The sequence below is a fragment of the Pseudomyrmex gracilis genome, unplaced genomic scaffold (genome assembly GCF_002006095.1).
Source record: "Pseudomyrmex gracilis isolate BER0280 unplaced genomic scaffold, ASM200609v1 scaffold_180, whole genome shotgun sequence".
NCBI lineage: Eukaryota > Metazoa > Arthropoda > Insecta > Hymenoptera > Formicidae > Pseudomyrmex > Pseudomyrmex gracilis.
Window position 1 is genome coordinate 44,227 of NW_018020764.1, and position 12,718 is coordinate 56,944.

The 12,718-nt window shown below is 44.0% G+C and overlaps 1 protein-coding gene across 3 annotated transcripts in view; it reads left to right on the forward strand.

Moving 5' to 3' along the window:
• LOC109858017 (serine/threonine-protein kinase 26) overlaps window positions 1-12,718 on the forward strand; it is a 97,447-nt gene that overhangs the window by 21,840 nt on the left and 62,889 nt on the right. Inside the window, exon 1 of one of the 3 annotated variants that reach the window (XM_020434896.1) lies at window positions 5,409-5,552. The exons of the other annotated variants lie outside the window; for them this stretch is intronic. The gene's annotated coding sequence lies outside the window, so the exon portion shown is untranslated. Of the gene's footprint in view, window positions 1-5,408; window positions 5,553-12,718 lie in introns of those variants that run through there. 3 annotated transcript variants of the gene reach the window in all.

Sequence of the window (12,718 nt, forward strand, 5' to 3'; positions counted from 1 at the left end):
TCGGGCCAGTATTGGCAAGAAGACAGGGCCAACATCGGGCCAGTATTGGCAAGAAGACAGGGCCAACATCGGGCCAGTATTGGCAAGAAGACAGGACCAATATCGGGCCAGTATTGGCAAGAAGACAGAACCAATATTGGGCCAGTATTGGCAAGAAGTCAGGACCAATATTGGGCCAGTATTGGCGAGAAGACAGGACCAATAGTGAAACTGTTGTCTTGCCAAGCATCGTTCTTGTACTGGTAAAACAACAGGCCCGATACTGGTGCTACGGATGGTCCAATCTCTAACTTACAGTTTCGCCAAGAGTCGTTCATGTACCGGCGAGACGACTGGCCCGATACCACGGATGAGCCAATGTTCAAACTTTAATTTTACCGAAAATCATTTCTGCGATCAACATATTGGCGCCACAATGTTGGCGTCATATAAGTTACTGATCTTAGGTCTGTCTGACCACTAAGAATATTTAGCCAGTGTTGGCTAAGATTGTCTTGGTAGTATAAAATTGCAACATTGTGCCAATACTTGAAATCCATATCTGGCCAATCTCGGAAGTAAGTATCGTGCCGAGCTTAAGCCAGCGTTGGCTCGATTTAATCATTAAGCATATTCGCCCAGTACTGGCTACTACTGTCGTACCAATATCGAGCCTCGTTTGCCGATATTGACCCAATACTGGGCCGTTCGTCAATTCCTACAAGGGATGTAATATCTTTATCTTCTGTTCGGAATCGCGATAATCTGCGAATGAGCAATCTCGCAAAATTTGTGCCGCTTCATCGGTCTTCTCTTCGCGACCCTGAAAACGTCTCCGTTTTGCTTTGCAAGTCCGCGCCGATTTATTTTACAATGACGCGACCGCGTCATGAGGAAACGGTATGCGTCTAGTCCTCGTGGCGACTTTGCAGACATTCGCGTAATACGCGTAGAATGTTCGCGCAGCGAGTTTTATTTTTTCTACGGAAAGAGAGAGAGAGAGAGAGAGAGAGAGAGAGAGAGAGAGAGAGAGAGAGAGAATCGTCCGCAGATCTTTCGCGCAAGACAACCTCATCCCCAAAAAAAAGAATTCGCGAGCGGACGAGAGAGACGTCGATTTAAGACGTTTCGGATCATTGCCGCGACGGAAAATGAAAATGGGAACTTTAACCCGTCTCTCGGCCGGGGAGCTTTTCAAGAGAGTTCTTTTCCAGAGGGAGAAGAAAAGAGACGTAGATAAAGGCACTCGAGCGCGTCTGGTCTCGGGTATCTCGTCCTGCGCTCGCAGGAAAATTAAAATCTCGCAATTTACTTAAATGATGAATTATAATATCGCGTTACGAGGGACGTACAAATAACTATCTAAAAGCACCTCGGTATAATAAATTGTGCATTAATTGATATAGAAGTACGAACGAATTATAATTAACGAAGATTTTCGACTATAATATGTATAGCCGTTCGCCGTATAAAGTAGAAAGTACATCCTCTCTGTCTCGATTTTCTCTATGATATATGAATATTAATCGAAACGATCCAATTGGACGTTCACCGATCACATATTCTCGGAATTACACACTGCAACGAGCCCGATCCATCAAAGTTTTACGCGCGGGTGAGCTCATCTTTGGTGGAATCGGCCGTCACGTGTAGTGAGAGGAGGAGTTTGCGCTAAAAAAACAGGCAACTTTTGGGCGTACTTACGTTCTCGCAGCATCTTGGTGTTATATATAGCCAAGGGGAGACAAAATTGACAAATTCTTTTTTTTTGTTTCTAATAACGAGGCAATTATGCGCGTGTACTCGCATAGCCGATGCGGAATAAATAGCTCCCCGGCGGTTTTTAACGGGCTCTCGCCGAGGGACGGCGCGAGTAATCCCTCGCGCTGTATTCCGCGCTCGTTCGCCGCTCCTATAACGCCCCGTTGGGAGCGTTAATTAAAGTTAATTAATTTAACATACTTAACGTCAATCCCTTGTCCCGACCGCGAGGGAAAGGCTGATATCCCGGGCGACGCTCGAATATATATCCGCAGCCGCTTCTCGATTGTGGTCCGGGCAAGTCGAGCTTTCAGCCTTCGCATTATTCGATCGCGGACTAATGGTCTCGCGCGCTTTCGATGAGTAATCGAGCCCCCGAACAATCGACACGAAAATGAGGTACACTGCTATCGATAGCCGATCATACCCCGTTCGCTCTGTGTGTGTGTGTGTGTGTAGGTATGTGTGTAGCACAATCGATACCGTGTTTGTCCGTTTTGTTCCAATATAGATTTGTTACGTAAACTGAATTATTTAATATAAATGCGAAAGAGAGGGGAGAATTATCTGTGCGAGATCGCGAAACATGATTTGAATTTAAATTAAAATGCAAAATTTAAATATGTGCGGAACAGAAAAAAAGTTCATTCAGATGAGTTAGGGATGTGGACAGAAATTATGTTTTGCGAATTACGCGACTAATTCAAATTTCATGAGCTCATCTCATTGTCTGGGTTCCGAACTTCAATCATTGTACTATTCTGTCACATTTGTACAAGGGAAAATTATCATATTCAAAGCTCCGAACATTGACGCGCATGCTGCAGATTAAACTTCCAATGTATAAATGTCGATACTACCTCCCGGTAATTTTATACAGCTGCGCCACCATGAGTTTCCACGCAAAGTTTTCACATAACTCGTGAATGTAAAACTTAAGTACGAATATTCTCGACGTAAAGCGTAAAACATTGACCACCGCGAGGGACAGTTTTTTTTAACTTGCGGCGTCAAGTTTCGCGGGATGTTTTTTTTCTTTTCTGTGTTTTTGTTTTTTGTTTTTTTCTTTGCATATAAAGGATATGATAATAAGAGAAATTTAATGCGTTTTTACATTCAAACTGCGATTACTTAGAAAGTTCAGAAAAGTTGTTCGCAGCTAAAATAACATCCTCGTCGATGTTCACGAGTGCGCGCGCGCGCGCGTGTGTGTGTGCGTGCGTGCATGTGTGTAAGTACATGCTCGAATGAATTTTTCACAAATCGCAAATTGGAAAACGTTTATTTATTTATTCTTCAACTGTTTTAGTCGACGTTTGCGACACGGATGCAAATAAGTTGCACGAAATTAGGCGGCGCGTAACGGAGAGACGACTTGTATCTTCTTCTTGACACAGTCGATCTTCCCGTCCCGTCGATTCAACTCGTTCCAACTTCCTCGGTCGCTTTCGATGCACCGCAAGATCCTCCGTCGTGCTCGAGAACCGGTTTTTCGTGCTTGATTCACCGAGCGAAGCTGGTCGTCCCCGCGACGACCGATTGCGCGCGTCGTGTGTTGCTCCGCGCGAAGCTTCATTCTAGAGCTAGAAGTAGCGTTTTTTTCTCAATCTCGCATAGGGTAAAAGCGATAGACCGAAAAGCTCTCTCGAGCATTTTCGCGCCGCATCCTGCGCGATCTGCATCAGCGGATTACTATTTTTCATGACGTTCGTTATCTTTTACTTGGAGAGAAGTCGTCCCGTGGGAAGAGACGCCCTAAGATACCATGCGGCAGTTCTTTCTAGATAATCCGCGAACACCTCGCCACTTTATGCGCATCAAGGATGCAGAGCTTTCCTTGAACAAGTCTTATCTCTTTCCCCCTCTCTCTCTCTCTCTCTCTCTGTTCCCATGAGGTTATTTTATTCAGCCGATGGTTTTTTGTTTTTTATTCGCGATATAAGTATTTTGAGAGAGAATTGATAAAATATACAAAATTCCGTATTACAACACGAAGTATTCAATGTATATTGTGTAGTTGGTTTGTAATCTTCTTCGCGTGCTTCAACACTTTCGTAGTGGATCGTATTTTGTAGCGTGTTATTCGAGCGCTATCGCGAAGAAGCTGATAAGTGACGCGGACCGGATAAATTCCAGGCTTCGAGCTTTATCTCCCGAAACTTATTTCGCGCCAACGGGTTGGATGCACCTCCCCGTATCATCAATCCCTCGCATTTTCCGTCGCATCGCGCAGCCACTCAAGAATCTTCGTGGTGTCGTTTCGACACGCGCCCTGAGGAAATTGTCAAGTCCTGACGACTGATGCGGATTTCGTTCTCCTTACTTCGCGTCGTTCTATCTCGGCGGGTTCTAATTTATCTTCCTCGTCGCGTCCTCCCGACGGCACGCGAAAAACGACGCCGCGACATTTGACTCTGTGTATACGTTATCTTCGACGAGACGCGAATTCAACGCATTTTTAATCGAGTTATCTGAAAGTTGTGTCCCGATGAAAATTATCGGTCTTTTGTTCTTATTTTTCAGCATAGTTGGAATTTTTCGAGAAATTTTTCCGCGAGAGAGTGTTGCTCGTTTGTACACGCTATAAACGAGAAACACTCTCGATACGTATGGAAGACGCAAATATAAAAAAGTAAAAACTTTAATGATAGACATTAATATTAAAAAATTAATATTTAATGTAATATTATTGTAATGATATTGCATACATGTATCAATTATTCTCTCAAAATTAAAAATTGTTTTCTGTTTCACAAATTCTGGTGAACAATATTGACTTATCCGTACTGACCGCTATTTTCGCGTGCTATTTATCCAAAATTTAATTTTCCTGCGGTCACGCTCGTAACTTCTGCTCCCTGGCTTATTAGTTTTAGCTTTTTGCTTTTTGCTCTACTCGCTCTTCCGTCTCGGTGGTACTGTTACGAACTTTTACGGAAATACTTTTTGTCTCGCAAAGGTTACGTTCGGAGGACCTTTTTTCAACAATTTAATTTAATATAATATAAAAGATGCGCGTGACACAAATTGTCAGGGGGGGGGGAGAGGTTAAGAAATTTAATTAATTTACAGCCCGTTAAAGCTCTCCAAACATATTCTTGTATAACTGAAAGACGATACTTTCTAATACGGCTGTCCACATCGAAAATATCTCGAAACGTCTTACCACCCTCCGTCGTTACTTATACATAAACCGATGCCGTGTTCTCGCCACCCACGAAAAATCCGTACCAACCCGTTCAACCGCGAATTCTGATTTATCTGCTCCGACGTCGCGACCTTCATGCTCTCGGTGCATCGGCCCCTGTTTCCTTTACTCCTCCTCCGCTCTTCTCCAAACCATCAGTTTTCCTCCTTTCCGAATGAGAGATAGAGCGAGACAAGCGGGGAGGAGGAGGGAGAGAGAGAGAGGGGTGTTTTTTGCCGGACGAAGTAATTCCAGCAGCAGACACCCCCACCAGTTTGTCGGCCGCGTGGTGATACAAGCACTCCCCTCTCTCGATAATCGCCGACGTCTGGTGGGGATGCATTCGGGGGTGGCGACGGCGGCGACTAGGGGCGCCCAGTCGGATGGTTGGCTAGCCGCTATAAGGGGTTGCGTCGCGACGCCGCCGTTGTCGTTTCTTGCGGATTCGGTTCTCCGAAAGAGGGTAGCTCTCAGTCGACGTGCGACCATCTTACATGCTACACCTGCATCGTGATAACGCGTCTCTGCAACCCCCCCAACAAGCCGAGAGAGAAAGAGGTGTTCCCCCGATCGAAGGTACGCGTGATAGCGCGCGAGCAACGCGAAGAGGACACACGAGAGAGAGGTAACCGTCGCGATTTCATTTATAATTTGATTGCGCGGTCAGGGTGTGTCGGAAAATATCGATTTTTCGAACGTGGACAAATTTTTGTCAATCGATCAGATTTACTTACAAATCATTACGTAAGAGAAATTTTTCAAGAACAGAAAACTAAAAACAAATATTTTTCCTCATTTGAATGAGGAGATTGCGGTGCGTAATAATTCTATGCTGTGACGTTTAATTAAAATATTCCGGCGCATCCGATACATCTTTAAGTCCGACTTTCTTTTGCGCCTGATGGATGGAGAATTAGCAATTCAGAGAGATCGGCGTACATATTGCTCATTTGCATACGTTTTTTGTTATGCAAACACGTTGCGCGATATGAATCATCCTTTCACGCGAGCGAGCTATTTTCCTCGAGCGTGACATTGCGAGTTATGGCCAATCGTAAAACGGAGGTTTCTTTATTATGCCGGTTCACCCTCGGCCGATCATGCAACGTGGAAAATTCAGGGAGCGCGCGTGTGACACAGTTGCTTCACTGACGACGAAAAAACACATTAAGACTTTGACAACTTTTTTTCACCGACGCAGAAATATTTCGCAAAGTTTGTTTATTTGCATTTGCTCATCATCGATCTTATACGATATAATTATATAGTCACTGGATCAATCGAGGATCAGGATTGTCTCTTAAAAAATCTATTTGTTTCAAGATTCTCGCGTTTTCTCACTTGATTGTGATTATTTTTCGTATTTATGTTATTTGTTATATTTTAGTTTTGTGTTACACGAAGTTTAGCCTGGAGCATCATTTTTTTTATAGCGGTATTTTTGCTGACGCCTCGTCTTTTCGTATGTGGGGTGCGCTTATCTCACGCGTGCATTGTGTGCACCTTATCTGTTATATTATTAACTTATACATCAGCTTTATCCCAATTATTACTATCATTATCATCTATTATTATGATTATTATATATCGGCGAAGAAAGCACGCACGTTCGGCCGCGCTTTCTCCGACAATCTGGAAGACTAATTGCATACGCGTCACGAAGATTCGCCGACGTACGTCTCGATTCACGGCCGGCCGTGTCAGGGATCAGCGAATCTCCCGCACGTAACGCAGGTAAACCGTTTTGTGTCCCGTAAGCCACCGGGGAGACAAGGAGGAATTGCTTAACCACGTCGGTATACCGATTTCCGTAACTCGTTGAGAGAGAAAGAGAGAGAGAGAGAGAGAGAGAGAGAGATCGCGTGATGCGTTTCTCTCTTTTGGAGCGTGACTCCTCTCGTCCGCCGGCAATATCTCGACTCGCGTTACGCGAGACGCGACGCGAGATGCCTCCCCCGGAACGATTTCTCATCCCGAGGACGTTTGCGCGTTTCCGTTTGTGAAATTCGACGCGATGTCATCGATCGCGAACTACAATTATCGCGAGATCTCGCGTGTCGTCATTGGAAAAGTAATCGAGTTTTCAGGTAGATCCGCTTTCGTGAGAACTGGAACGGAACGCAATTAATATTTTTACAACTTGCCCGTAATTTAATTGCATATTAATTTATTAATGAGAAAAAAACTTTTATCCAAAATCTCTCTCTCTCTCTCTCTCTCTCTCTCGTGTTTATGCGATAATAATCATCGACATTACTGATAAGCGTTTGCATAAGTGCTTTGACGTGAACAAAGTTAATGCGACGAGGTAACAAGTGAGGAAACGCGCGTTGTCTCGGACCGGTTGGATAATGGGGAGTTACAGTGGGAAATTGTGCGATATATATATATATATATATATCGTTTTGCAAATTGAATTTTCAAGCGCGGCGTTGCGCCACGGCGGCGGCGGCGGCGTCTGAAAGTGGGCAGGCCGGTTACAGGCAGGCGAACCCGACAAGTTCGGATAAAGTGGCTTTAGCGCGGCGCTTTCCTTTGTCTCACCGCGTCGGGGGAACGCCCTTCCTTTCCATCCACGGGGAAGATTTACGGTGTCTATGGGGAAGAACTTTGATAATACTCTCGCGCGCGCGTTATACGGCTCCGGGAATCGTCTCTCGTAGGAACGTCTGGCGTTTTCCTGCATTTTCCTTCTACGAAGTGGAAAATGCAGGACCGCGTTAGAGGACGAGGGAAATGGTATCGTCGTGAGACGCAAAATCGCTTTCGCAATATAGACCGAGGGGGAAAGAAAAAAAAGAAGACAAAAAAGCAGAGCGGCAGTTTTATCGCTCTTACGAGATACCTTCGTCATTTTCCGTCGAGCGCAAATAAAAATTCGCTTATCGGGGTGATATCATTCGTTTGCCCCCTGTTGTTGCCTCGTGATTTAGCGATCAGGACGTAAGTTTTTATTCGATCGCAATAACAAGCTAATTCGTCTTCGACACACGAAAAGCACTCGGAGAACTAACGAAAGAAAGAGAAAAAAACGATGGAAGGAAGTGAGTTTCCGCAATCAGTTTGATTCTTGAATCCGATTTATTCTTTCTCGAGTTGTGTTTTTCTTTTCTCCGCCGCGCGGAGAGAATAAAAAGCAAGCGATGTCCTACGGAGAGCCCGTTTGGTTTTATTTATGCGTTTTATTTATGCGAATACATCGCGGACCACTTTACGAGAGAGCGGTAAATTATCCGGTAAAATCATCGTGCGGCTCTCCGCGCGCGGTCACGTGTATAAATTTATCCGACGGACAGCTAACGTTTAATAAGTGTATAGCAGTGTGTGACAACTAATTTCGTCGCGGAAGAGAGAAACTGGTTGCGCGCTCGCAGCACCGACATTTTAAATACATACTCGCGCAATGAGACGAGTTTTTCCTGCGCACCGCGGAGTACCGCGCGTGATTTTTTTGACCTAACTACTCTTGTGTTACTTTTTACCCTAGCGATTTATACTGCAATGTCAGGCGTGCGTGTACGTGGGTCTCGCGCGTGCGCGCAATATCCGATAGGAAAAATTGAGAATCCCGTTTAGTATGAGACTACTCTTCTTCTTTCCTTAACGACCTCGATTTTTCAGTGGCACGAGAGTTAATCGTGGCGAGCGAGTGGATTATTTCATTAGCGAGATAAAAAGGGGAACAAAACCATTGTGTTATCTCGCAGACGAGAGTTTTGTATCGTTAGAGGAATATGATGAAATTCGTGGGATATTACACCGAGTGAGGCTCGAAGAAATAAAGCGCGTGTGCGCCGCTTCATTTGACGAGTACGAGCGCGTGTGGTCGTAAAACTCCGTTCGTCGTAATCATGTTCCATATTCTCGGGTGATTCACGTAACGAGAGAGACGGTGTGTGCACTCGCGGCGCAATATAATTCATGCAAAAATCATCTGATTTTCCGTAAATACATACGTGCGTGTGTTGCGTGCGCGCGCACACAGAGATAGGCGGTTGGTTTTCGATCGTTGCTTTTCGTGCGTGGAAAGTTTCTTTGCCCATTAAGAGCACGCGAGGCATTAGGATTATATCGGGCAGCCGAGGCAATTACCTGGAAATTGGCTCGAGAGTTATTTTCAAAAATTTCTTTTCTCCGGAGGAGAACACGTCTTCTTGATTTTTTTTCCTCCGCCTTTCGCCTTCTCATTTTGGTTCCTCGCGTGCGTTCTTCGGCGCGTCGTCCTTCTTCGCCGTAAACGGGAAAAAGATCCCGGTCCGTCGAGAGAGAGAGTCACATTGATTATTTCCGGATAAAGTAAATAGTACTTCCTCGAGACTGAAAAGATAAATTGCGTAAGAAACTGACGAAACGTCTCGGTTCGTCTTTGCTCGCTTTTCGGAATATTGACGGAAGTTTTACGAGGATAACTTTCTGTATTCGTCAGAAAAAACTTTATTAATCAGACAACTCGCGCGCGCGCGCGCGCATTCACACTCCGGCTTATGTAGTCTTTGTTGATTAATCACGCGAATCGGAAAAACTTTTCGCAAAAGCTTGTTTATCAAACGAGAAATAAATCCTCTCTGTTATTACGTCAAAACTGTATAGCGGTGTATCTGAGAAATGCAGAAAGTGACACACAGAAATTCACAGAAATATCATTTTTGAACGAAAATATTCGAGAAATATTTTTCAAGCTTACCTGTCAGATTAGCCGCAGTTCTCCAGGAAGTTAATGTAAAATACATTTAAAGAGATCTTTGTTGTTTTTGTTTACCGCGCGTAACACGTTGATTATGAGAGAACTGTTCCCCCCGTCGGCTTTTGCGGTGTTTAGATTTTATTTGTTTATAAAGAACGCGCGCGCACATTTACCGGGATGACTAGTCATCGATCTGACGGCGAATGTACTCTGTCGGCCGATATATATTTTTAGACGTCGCCTTGGCAGGTGGGAGATGCTGGAGACGAGTTTATTTCCGAATACTTCGAATTCCGCGGATACGTCGGATAGCTGACAGTCGGACGGAGCTGGATGAATGTCACTCTTCGCCGCAGTAGTCGGTTATTTCCGTCAACGGAATTATCGATCGCCGTTTCCGTCAATCTTGGTAAAATCGTTAAACCGTGTCCGCGCGCGCGATGTATCAATTAGATCGTTTTCGTCGCGAGACAATAACCTACGCGCAAAATTCTCCGTGTCGAAATTGCAATATAAATTAAAAATGCTACGCGATCTGAAAAGTTTATTTGTTATATTATACGTTTATTTATTACATCATGTATCACACATATGCCGAGGCAAAAATATATGTTGGCGAAAAAAAAGAAAGAAAAGAAAGCGAGTTGTCAAAAAGATCGCATTCGCCCGGTTGATTAACGACTATTCACTTTGTTTATACACCGAGTTTACGTGCGTACGGATCTCTCGACGTACACACTCGCTGCTTTGATATGTGAAACACGTTCGTGCAGTCTATATGTGACACGCGACGCTCGTGATTTGACAGTGGAAGAGACAGTCAGCTTAGATAAATGCGGGGAAATACAAAATAGTGTGTGTGCAACGGAGGATGCGCTGTATCACTCTCGCGATACAGGTTGTTTCGCTCGGCGGAAGAACATATATCCCGCGACAGAGAATTCCGAGTCTTCAACAATCATATCACACGTTTATTGTTATTTAATCAATACTCTATTTGTGCGTCAAGCAAGGCGTATTATTAAATATAATCGATAGTAGGATAATTGCGACGTTTATAAATATCCGAGATAAATTGTTCTCTGCAGTCTCTCTTTCTCTCTCTCTCTCTCTCTCTCTCTCTCTCTCTCTCTATCTCTCTCTCTGTCTTACGTAATGTATAATTACTGAAATATTTTATCAAAATATGATCTGCAATTGACAGCGTATTCGCGCTTAGTGTTTGCGTCCTGATTAATGGGTACGTATTGCGTTCAAACACGGGGCTTAATTGTCTGCAAATACTATTAACTCGGTAATCTAGAATGATCGGGAGTAATCTAGATATTACCGAGTGCGATCACTGACCGAAACAATTTTATTAAAATTTCCAGCTATTATCTGGTTTTTGTGTGTGAGCGCGCGTACGTGTGTGTCTCTCTCTCTCGTTATCGAATGCCTGATGTTTATCACGTTATAACGCGATTGTTATTGCGAATCGGTTTGAATGGCAAAATTTTCATCAGTCTATTAATGCGCGCCGACTTCTATAAACGATCCACGCCAATTAAAATACTTAAATGTGTGATTTTTTTTTTTATACGTCTGATTGGCATTAAAAGTAAACGCAATTAACTCACTATCGATACAAAATGGCCGGTTAATTTTACACGGAAAAAAAGTTTTGCTATTACAACATCAACAAAACAAAAAATTCAATAGATTCAGCAAAGCATTTTCTTGCTGTGATCATTAAGCAATTAATCTTCTCACAAATCTTTGTTTTTCGTGTGTAAGTTCTTATAAAAATAAACGCGCAACATTGTGTACGTGAAAATGTTGTTTGTTTGTTTGTTTTTTTAAATTTTTGACAGTTACAGTTTTACTGTTAATTAGCGGTTTTTAACTTCTTTTTTTTATTACGTATTAATCAGCATGTTACGAAACACACGTTTCGTAGTAATTACTTTATATCTCTGGCGCGTATGGAATATTTACTCCGGCAATTATGTATCGCCGGAGTTTATATCGGCGCCTTGTTATCGGTTGCCGCTGGCGAGACTCCAAAAATGACGGGCGAATAGGAATTTCGCGATCGGAAACACAGTGGTACAGGTGCAAATGCTCGTGTATTTGAGTACCGTTTAATGGAGAAAAAGGGGGGGGGGACAGAAAGAGAGAGGAAGAGAGAGAGAGAGAGAAACAGCGTCGAGAGCTGGTGTCCCGCGGCGAGCTACAAGTTTAAATGAATCTGTCTGTCGCAAACAATGCGCTTCCCGCCCTCTGATACGTGTGTACGCATCTCTTTCTCTATTTCCCTTGCTCTGAAATCCGGTAGGGAGAGTCTGACACCGCCAAGCGCGCGTATTTCTATAGGCCAGGTTTGCGTGAATCCTATCGGCGGCTGACAGTTGCGAACGCGACTGACAATGCGCTCGAAGCCGCGACGGCTGTCAGGAACCGTCGTCCGCAGTTATGTCAGACACGTCTGCGCGGCGGTTAAATTAAATACTTTTTTCACGAGCGGGAAAGGACGCTTATCTCTGCCGCGCGTCCTTGTAACAGATTCTTTTTCTTCGGATCGGACGCGTTCTACACAATGCGAGAACGCTTTTGTTCCGCTTTCGCTTCGCAACTGGAGTCTTATTGCGTAATGTTTTTGAAAAATACAGTAGAACCTCCCAAAACGTATACAGTTGGGACCGACGAACCTCCCAAAACGTATACTGCCCCTATTCCCTCACTCTTTAACTAACGCATGCGCATATTATAATAGAGGTTATATTACGACCATGTATGTTACATGTGCATAGCCTAATGCGCAAGCGCTAGCGCAGTTTCGATTGTACCCATACGTAGTGGTGGGAAAAGCGATGAAGGAGAAAATATACGTTTTGAGAGTAGATTTGTATGCGTTTTGGGAGGTATATACGTTTTAGGAGTATACGTTTTGGGAGGTTCTACTGTAAATAAATTTGATAACGTGGCGCACACATCGCGCTCTCGTTTGCCTTTCTCCTCCTCCTCCTCCTCCCCCTTTCTCGTCTCTACCGCTCCCGCGGGAAATACATGAGAAATACAACGGGGGAGGGAGCAATTAGCCGGTTTCTGCTGTGCTCAAATATTAG